Raw genomic sequence first — 7,916 nt, forward strand, 5'->3', positions numbered from 1 at the left:
ACAAATAATATAGATGTTAAATATATTAACCTACGATTACTAATATTTGATGCCTGAAAATTCATATGCAGCAAGAAATGTGTAATCACCTTATACCCCTGAAATCTGTACAACAGGTATACAACACTGTGCAATAGTTTTCAAATATCGGCAACATGATCATCGCGCGATAGAGGATTTTCGCGGGGCATCAAATACCGTAGATAATTAAAAAAGTTTTCGAGCTTGCAGTTAGCTAGAGGAACCGAATATCGTTCGATAGCCGGTAGCCATAAAATATTGTATCGCGCGGCTTTGATAAAAGCCACCCTCTTTCCATGGACGATGGGAAATAATGGGGAAAACGGTGAGAGAGGAAAAAATCTTTGTGATCTCACCAAAAGGGAATTCCGGGATTCCTCAACAGTATCTCGCTTTCTCTCTCTCTCTCGTTCATCTGGTTTTCTCTGTCGATCGATCCTATGGGAGTTTCACGAATCGAACGGCCAGAGTCGAAGCAGCGTTTCTGCTCGACGACGCGACGCCGCGCGCCGTGCAGCGCCGTGCCGATGGAACAATGCACCGCGATATGTCACGCGTTCCAAAGTGTCCTCGACGTGCCATTAATTGGAATTCAAATGGACATAAACATCTCCCGTGCGCGGCCAGTGCCAGCAAGATGCGTTCGATCGAGGGGTCGAACACCTCTAGATGCGATCCGCGCGCTGATCGTAAATTACACACCGTCTCTCCGCTGCTCTCGCTATCCTGCTCCCCGAATTGCGGCGGGGTTGCTTTTTGTGTTACTGGAATCCGTCATTGATGGATTTAGTGGCTGCCCGCGTGGTTTTCAAACTGGGATAATCTTATTAAACCACGAATAGCCAGTACACGACCGTTTTTAATACATGCTTTAACGTAATAGAAAGGGGATCAATTTACGCGTTATTAAATATTATTAATTCTCGGTCACATTATACTAATTTTTATCAATTGTGTCACGTAAAATTTAATCTACATTAATAATTATTTAAAACGACCTATAATCGTTAATTAGCGTGTAACTAAAATTAGCGAGGAGGAAAAGATTCTAGAGCGGAATTCCTACAATTTTTATCGCTCGGTAAAATATCCAACGATAAAAAGGTGGGTTCGAGTGCGAGTAAGTGTGTGCCGGGGTAAAAAATTCCCATCGGCGCAGCGGTTGGCGGATTCCCGGTTTCTACGTTGGAGCGCGTGCTCACATCAGTCTCGCCTCGCGGCGGACAATTTAAGGCGGATGATATTAAAGGGATATTAATGTCCGCTAATTAATTCAACTTTTTCCCGGCGTCGATTCGCGTCGCGTCGCACCCGTACTTTTTAACGCCGTGAAATCGTCGCCCGTGGTACATATATACTGTATACCACGTATCTACGGTCCCGGTGATCGTCCGCACGCGTGAACGACCACCGGCGTTCGAGGAACGAAGACAAAGCCTCGCCGGCGCGTAAAGAGAAATTAGCCCGATCCTCCCTCTCAGATCTATTCGACGAAACTGTGGGAGCGGACGAACCACGCTGGAGCACTCTTCCTCGCGGTACGCCGCGTCCGTGTCCACGACCGCAATCCCTTCGATCGTGGTCGCACTGGTAATCGAGCGGAAACGCGAACAGTCGTCGAGAAAAATTGTCATCCGCCCGATTTTCCACGAGTGTCCTCGTCGCCGAGAGATTTTATCCTATCCGACACTTTTCCCGCCGGCGTAAGCTCGCGTTTTAATGAAAAGGATGTCACCAATCAGGAACTATCATAATTTGTAACAAAACCTTACTCTAACATTTTTGCATAAAATTTGTAATTCATGAATAACGAGTGACCTCTACTTAAAATAACTCTCATAAATGTATAAAATGTTCTATATCTTTCCAATTAATCATTTGGACTTTTTAATGAGTCCAAAGTTTGCGTTCTATTTCCTGGGTTTTATTTGGTTCGAATTTTACATAATGACGGCATACGTGGAAATGATCCGGCAACGGTTCCATTGGTTTTTCGGGCAATTAGTGGCATTTAATCGAACCTATTAAAAATGCATTAATGGTAATTGTAATGAGAAACGTCGCAGTCGGTGATATGATTTGTTAATCGATCACATTATACATGTCACGTATACTAAAAATGCTCTGATAACTTAAATTCTCTGTTTTAAAGCGATCGAACAGTGTAACAACTGCAATACTCTACAGATATTTCCCTCATCATCGTATTCTTAGCACCGAAGCCTTGGAAAAGACACACTGTATGTTCCCAAAGGATTCCCGAATCCCTTAACGTGTTCTACTCGAGCCCGCAAACTGCAATAACCAACAAAATCACTTTACTCCCAATTCTAAACTAGTCAACGTGAACACGTCGCGTCGGTTTGCACGAAACCGAGAATTAATATTCTTTCGACGAAGTTCAGCGTTCTCGGTCCGTGGCACGATGACTTTGGTCGCCGACGAAACTCTGTTGGAAGTAGAATTAATTTCTCAGGGCAAATGATCCCAGTCGGCGTATGGGAATATTCTATTTACCCTCATGAGCGACACTAAGCGGCAGACAATACCGGCCACGCTTATGACGACGTTTAACTCAGGCTTAACGGGGCTTTAACCCGGCGCCAACGTCTCCCTTTACCCAGGAGGCCCTGAAAATGGTTAGCGCGAGGTATCCAAGTCGATCCGCTGTTTCAATTCATTCGCACGTGACCAGCGCGTCTTTCTCTCGCTCCCTTTGTTCGCTTCTCCTCATTCGGCTTAATAACTGCGCCCAGGGACCGCTGCCCTTCGACGTAAAATCCTGACCTCAGCCGTTGATCCGCGAACGGATCCGATTATAACTTCCTGTGATGGAACTGAAATGCGTCCGTTGCGTAGAACGGCTTGCTCGTAAACGTTACGAGATGGTTCCGTTCTATTGCTCAATCTGAGAATCATGATTGCGGTAGAAAACGTTCTTGGGACTTCGGTGAATGCCTTAGGCCAAAAGCCTGGTCTTTAATGTATAAAGTAATAAAATATATGATATTAAATGCAAACATAAAGACAAGTATTTAATAGTACAGAATATAAAAAATAAATGCACTCTTCTTGGATCATAATAATAACAAATAAAGAAATATTTAATTAATTATGATTTTATTTATAATAAAGTATTCTTCTTCTGTGACATAGTAATTACGTTCATAAAACAACGGAAAAATTCCTCAACTCGACTTCGTAATAAAACTTCAAACTTAGCTTTATGATAAAAAGTTCACTTCTATCTCTTTTAAAGAAGAAGACCGAGTTAATATTTTACTACCATTAATTTTTACTTGACAGATTAAAATTATTTCAAACAGATTAATTTATTAAACTAACGTTGCACAAGTATTACTGTTATTTTATTTAATTCTACTACTGCGGTGAATTTTTTTTTTTTTTAAACGAAACCTAAACGTGATGACTTGAAAGCCAGTTCTTCAATTTTCAGTTAATTTTAACTTCGACCTTATCGTTCACCGGAGATAATTCTGCAGCGAAAATTTCAATGAACCATAAGCATTGACGACGCGAACGCCGATCGCTTCCGGTGGTTCGTGTTTCCCGTCGATCTTGGATCCCGATTCAGAGATTAACTCGATCGCGGTTTGCGCTACCGAATCACGCGCGCCAGATAATTCACCGCAAAGCTGGAACCGCTGTACGCCGATATTTTTTTCCACATTGTATCGTCGCATCATCCGATAACTCTCAACAGTGGCGAACTCGAGTCCTGTGATTACAACCGGCTACGCCGGCTTTCAGACCGGCCCTAATTACCGGCCAACTAGTAATTCGAACCTTCCATTCACCTAAACACCCATTGTCCACGCGTTAAAGCGTATGCGCAAACTGATTACCGATTACGTGCATACATATGTATGCATGTATCTACGCATAGCGGCTGGTTGCATGCCAGTTTGTCGCTATTCGGAAATTCTTGCCGAATCGAACGGCCGATTTTAGGACCCGTGGTTCGTATACTGCGTCGTTTTCATCGGTAAAAACGACCGGCGAGACCGGAAATGGGCGAGCGACTGGATTGGGATGAATACCGCGCGATTATGATCGTCGCGTTCGGTCACTCGCCGTGTACGGTGACAATCGGATATTTGGGTTAAGGGATGTGGCGAAAATTAGTCCCTATTCCGAGTTTGCCGTGAGAAACGTGCGCGGTGACATAGTTCAAATGCTGGATTATTTAGAGCGTCATTTAGAATGGCAATCATGTGGTACGAATTTACCCGGCCTTCATCCTAAATTATTATGACCATAAGATTTAAGAAATATATTCTCGAAATTATCTTGCGAAGGATATTATTTTTTAACGTTGAATTAAAAAATTACAAGATTTTACAAAAGATATTAGATTGTTTTATTGAATAAAAATTATTAACGGATCAATGAGCAGAAAGATGACGTATTTAATGGATCATTTAAATTTCAATGAGCTAAAAGAGTTTATGCTACCGTGGAATTGAATTGCAAAGAGCATTCTTTACACTTAGGAGTAACGTTTTTACAAGTCTCGTGAAATCACTACGTGTGACGAGGATTCACTCATCTGTAAATAGGACGCGAGAAATGAGCGGAGGAAAAACCGGAGAACATTGTCTTAAGCGGGCCGGCGCGGCGTAAAGCTTACGCTTGCTACCTACTTAAATTTATACGTCCCTACGGTCCGCTTCGTTATGAAACGTATTTTCATTACGTAACTCGCGCCTCAGCTGCCTCCGTTGAAAAAAAAAAAACAGCACCAGCTTCCGAGGATGACCTGTCTAATCCCGCGTCCTGCACCGCGACGGTGAGAAAAACACGCGAAAGCTTTTTCATTTTACATCAACGACTGGATTCTTGTTAAAATGTGAGTCATGAATATTACCTCGTCCTGCTGTTGGAGATAGTGTGAACTTAGAATGCGAATGAGCTCTTTAATATGTGCGCACGTCGTTCATTTGAGTTGACCTTCTGCTGCAGAATGAAAAAAAAAATGGAGTACTGACTGTAGAATAAATTAATACCTTCAGCTGTTTTGGAGTTTGTATTACCCCTTGCCGTAGTGTGACGAGTCTGAATCGTGATAAAAATTTTGTACCAAACGTGAATCTCATGACTCGAACTTGTGATCATAATTTCATGTCCAATGAGAATGTGCAAATTTTATTATAAGTATAAAAAGCAGCGGGAAACGACCTCGGAATGCACAAGGACCTCATTTTTCCAAGCTAAATGATACGAGAAGGAGTTAATTATTGATCGCATTGAACGTTTTCCTCTTAAAAATTAGAACGGATTTTTTTTAATGAAATTTCACTATCGACGAAGCTCGTTTATACAAATTGAACAATGTGACACAGAAAATGTAACACCCCAAAATCAAACTCTAATCAGCAACGTAAATCCTCCCACCTTTGTCCCTGAAACAATAGCCTAATTTCAAAACGGCGAATCCGAACTAGTTGATATTCACAATCGCATTCAGAAATCCGGCTGTTTTTCACGACGGGGATCGCAATCTGCTTTGAAGCCCTGCCCCGGTACCGGGAACAAAAAGGCGCTCAATCTGGCGCGTAAATTTCAAGGAACCGACCCTTCCCCCGCTACCGTATTCCGTATTCATCGACGACGCGGAGACAACGAACGAGACAAAGGTTTCAGAGAGATGAATAAAAAAAAAAAGAGAGAAATCTCAAGACTTCTCGCTCGTCTAATATTCCAACCTTAAGACGAACGAGTGACGCTAATTTCTCGCAGGATTACAAAGAGAGAGAGAGAGAGAATCGTGATTGCCTCAGGGACGATTACTAGGACAAGGAGCGAGCTAATCAGTCCTCCGACCTTGTCTTATTCTCGCTGCTCCGGAATCCCCGAGTCGTTTTCGTTGCACGAAAGCCTCCTCGCGCGGCGCAGCCTAATCCGAGCTGGCGAATTATATACTGGCGCCGTGGACTATAGTCAATCGGAGGATCACGGATATTAGGTAATCCGTTGAATGACGCGATCGTTAACTCGGCATGTCGATTATTGACACCGTTGCTAATGCTATTATTGGCCTCTTACCTCGGCGAATATTCTCCTGGGACGAGTTCATGCCGCGTCGCGACGAGGCCCGATTCGGCCGTGTCCCGATCGGTTCCGTGAACGCTCGTCAAAGCCGTTGACAGTGTAATCAATAATTGATGTTGTTGGTTAGTGGCTGCTAAATCCCTTGCTTATGAATTATGAGGAGGGAAGGTCGTTCGTGCCCAAATATATACTCGCACGTACATGATTTATTAGTCCAGACAAATAAAACAAAATCTCCATAGCAAAATTTACGAGATAAGTTCAATGGTCCGTACCTTTGCAATAAATAACTATAACAGAATGTAACTTCCGCGATTAGAAACGAAAACTTTTTGTACAGCAATTTTCTTTATTCTGATCCAAATTCTCAAAGTTAATTTTTACTCTATCGCCTGTTACAAACATTAATTAAACATATAAAAAGTATTGTCAATAAATAAGTTTTATTTATGTACAAGATTACAAAGAATTGCATTGAAGACAAAAAACAAAACGGGGATAACTGCTCTTCATAATGTCGTTTAGTTCATCCCGATTCGACTTCCGGTTCTACAGATATCATAGAATAAAGACAATTTTTTGGCGCTGTCTTTGCATGGTTAAGATCTTTTTCTTGCACTTTGACCCAGTAAGTACTAACTGCAGCCAGACGGCGTCAGGAAATTGTATGGAGCACACCTACAATTCTCCGAAGATTCCAAGGAAGGATGCATAGAGGACAAGCTGGCGTCGAGATCCTCCTGGATTCCGCGTGGAACTTAAACTTTGGAAGGTTATATCTACGAAACGGATTGAGATATCGGCATGAACCGAAGCCAGCTTTCTTGATATGACTTCTTCTACCAGCTAACAGAGTGCCTCCTCTTTAATGTTCTTATTTTTTAATTTCCTGTTAAATAGGCTTAAGAAGTTAATAATAATATAAAATTGGATCATGTTGATATTTTAAATCTTGCTTCGATACTATAACATTTTATTTCCATTATTAATAATTTAATTGCTAATAATTGTTTATTATAAGAGTAAAAATATCAACGTTAGCAGAGAAGACAAAACAGTAAACGGTTCATCGATTTGACTTCCAATCAAAGTGTAAACTTAGTTATTACACCCTCGCCCGAAAGCTTCAGTTGTACAATTCGAGGAAATTTAATTCGGTCTAAATTTGCCTCATTCGCGTCCCTGTCTGTACCCAGCCGAAAACGAATTACAATTGGAAACGAATTACAATTTTCATATCGCGGCAATTATTGATAGAACAAATTCAATTTGGAAAAGTGACTAACTGCAGTTTAAAAATTTGTCGGACTGACCGTCGTTTAATAAATTCGGCACGCGAAGCCAAATAGAATATCGATCTTGAATGCGACGCGGTCGCGTTGTTGAAGTTTTCCAGTAGTGACTATTAACGAGAGGACAGAAATAGCGGCGGGAACCAATATAGGGTGGGAAGTTTACGATAGCCAGCTACCGAACCGGCCAATTCGTCGATCACGTACTCGCGTTAATAAAACAGCTCGCCCCGTGAACTGTTATGATCATCGTTTCGCTCTTATTCTGAACGCGCGCGTAACCGCTTCCCGTTTGTTGTTACCACTTACACGCGGTTTCCGCCCGCCTTTAATCTACCATTCAATCGATAATTCAATTTTCGTCGCGCTACATGTGCTCATAACGTGACCGGTGTTATTAAAATTTTTTTTGACATTAATGTATATTTATAGAAACGAAAATTCATATTCAGTCTCAATTAAATCGTGGGATTTCGATGACTGATATTAATCCTCAATTAAGAATGTATAGGCTATACACTTAAACAATAC

General features: G+C 41.7%; 1 protein-coding gene across 1 annotated transcript in view; it reads left to right on the plus strand.

Annotated features, from left to right (window-relative positions):
- Positions 1-7,916, plus strand: part of GluRIB (Glutamate receptor IB) — a 107,235-nt gene that overhangs the window by 75,410 nt on the left and 23,909 nt on the right. The gene's annotated exons all lie outside the window — the stretch shown is intronic.

This window comes from Ceratina calcarata, unplaced genomic scaffold (genome assembly GCF_001652005.2).
Source record: "Ceratina calcarata isolate Rehan_Ccalc_2016 unplaced genomic scaffold, ASM165200v1 scaffold284, whole genome shotgun sequence".
Taxonomy (NCBI): Eukaryota; Metazoa; Arthropoda; class Insecta; order Hymenoptera; family Apidae; genus Ceratina; species Ceratina calcarata.